Below are 2,739 nucleotides of genomic sequence, written 5' to 3'. Positions count from 1 at the left end.
TTTTATACAAATATTTTTTTTTTGTTTTCTAATTATATTGTAATATGTCTCAAAAAGAAACAGAGACAATGTACAATATTTTATTTCATGTGATATATATATACATATATATATATATATAAGTATACTCCCTATACTCTACATTTAAGTTTAGCATATCATTCCACTGATTGCTGAGAGTGTTTACTTTTTAATCAGATACAGATAAACGAATTAATATCCAACAGCTTAGCTAACTTGGTCATGTCTTGAGAAAAAATGACATGGCTTCAGCCAAATAGATATTTGAAGGAGAAGTTAAAAGAAAAAGACGTGGAGGTAGACTGTGTCTTCGTTGGAGTGATTAAGTTGAGGGAACGCTATCCACATTTGATGTAGGTATAAGACTAAAGAAGGCACGCACGCAACTGAGGCGCTTGGAGAGATATGTTGTATCAGGCTGAAACCCATTAAAGGGTTGTTATTGGCCACTTAATTAATAAGTAGGAGATTTTTATAGATAACAACAAATTTCTAGATAACAAGCAAAATCCTTATAATATAACGATTATTCATATATGTTGATATTTTTTTTGAACATATGAAAAAATTATTTTAAATTATAACCGTTCGATTTTTAAATTATATAAAAATGATTATAATTAATAATTTTGAAATTTTTTGTATTAATTTTAACAATAAATGAATTTTGTAATTATTGTTCAAACAAAATGAAATAGTTTCAAATTAGTTAATCCCATTTAATAAAAAAAATAAAATTATATAGAAATATTATTTATAAAAAATTTCCGTAGAAAATATTAATATAATATTTTAATATAAATAAATATAAATATTTTTTTCATGTTATAAACAACATTTCTGTTAACAAATAAGCATGTTAAAAAAGTAATAAAGTAATATGTGTGTATATATTTTATTTTTAAACTCCATCTTATGATAAATAAATTCAATTTACTTTTATTCTATTATAAAGTTAACAGAAAAGCTCTTTAATTTATGATCACTTAAAAGAACTCAGTGTAGGACTTATGGTATTGAGTCAAATAAATTAAGTCTTTTGTACTAGTACGCACTGTTAAGTACATTACTTGCTGACATATCTACTACGTGGGCGCATTTCTTTTAATTTTATCGTTTCTTTCACACAACACAGTGTTGATGATGTTAATTTGCGATTAAGCTCTGAACTTTGCTTAAATCTTGACGCTTGCAACAATTTATTAGCTACACTTCTTTACTCGTATATTGTTTAATTTATAATATAATAACATTTGAATTACAATTCAACTAAAAAAAATTGGTAGCAATATTTGCGTTTTGTAGTTGATGTACTCAAAATAATATGCTTTAACCACTTACCATTTAAATTGACCTGATTATTTTCTTAGAGAAATTTCAGCTCATGAGAACTAACATATAATATGGTTGTGTGTGTGTGTGTGTGTGAAATCTACTACCAATCTACCTACACCATTGCTCATAGTTTCTGGTTTAGACATATCTAGCCCCCTAGGTACTAAGCTTACTTCTTATATCTTTCTGCCCTGATTATTAAAATGAGGTTTCCACATTGCTGTGAAAATCTTCTCCATTCATTCCTAAGAGGTGATTTTAATGCGTTAAACTATCACACTGGCTGAAAAGGAAGGATTTCATATTTCCCACACATAATTTCTATTAACATCTTTAAAGATATACTGTAAACTTAACAATTTTTGTAAGGACTACTCTAAATAAAGTGTCAATTTTTGCAAGGACTACTCTAAATAAAGTTTTTATTATAGTTATTGCCTTAACGAACATCTTCATCCTTTAACTTTAACATCGATTAACTAATCAGATTGCTCAGAAAATTGATTCATAAACAGAAATGCACATGTAATGCGTGTAATAACATTTTTGTAACATTTTTTTCCACTGCAAAACATCTATTAATCTTACCCAAATACAATTCTGCTAATGACTTCAATATGTTATATGTCTTTGCTTCTGCAATAATTTTATATATTCTATTTCTATTTAACAATAAGCAAAAATAATGTATTCTATATTACTATATTCTATATATTCTAATATATATTCTATATATTCTAATATATATTCTATATATTTATAGAATATTTTATTTTTCCAACAAGTTTCACATAGGTAAACTTTTCACCAGCTTCTTTTATATTCAAGACAAACAAATGAGTAAGCAGTATTGTCCACTGTTATCGTACTGTTAAGTTAATATATTATTTTCGCTTAAATTGTATCAAAGTTCAAGCCGAGTTGAGTACATGCTTCTTCTTAAACTTTGACTCAATGCGTAATGAATTAATATGCAATGAATCAGTATCGACTCGGCGTGGACTCAATGCAGTTATTGGCGTAAATTAGTGAATGAAATAAATGTGATAGTGAAAAGTTTTTTGTTTTTAGGAAATAATTATATTTTAAAACAGTTTTTAAGTGATCAGTTATTAGTAATATTTGCTTCCAAAATATCATTTACCTAAAATAAATATAAATTATTGAAATTACAGTTTAATGTGAATTTGTGTAATCCGTTAGCGCAAGCCGAGCGTGGTTTTTAATATCAGTAGTATTAATGGTAAATGCTCTTTCTGTGTAAATTAAAGTTGTTATTTATTCACGTGCATTAATTAATATCATTTTATATAAGTTGCAAATCGAATTAAATAATTATTTAATAAATAATAATAAGTTTATTTAAAAAAGTGTTCGAAAAAT

This window comes from Teleopsis dalmanni, chromosome 2, assembly GCF_002237135.1.
Source record: "Teleopsis dalmanni isolate 2A chromosome 2, ASM223713v2, whole genome shotgun sequence".
NCBI classification, from domain to species: domain Eukaryota; kingdom Metazoa; phylum Arthropoda; class Insecta; order Diptera; family Diopsidae; genus Teleopsis; species Teleopsis dalmanni.
Note: the sequence above shows the minus strand (reverse complement) of the source record.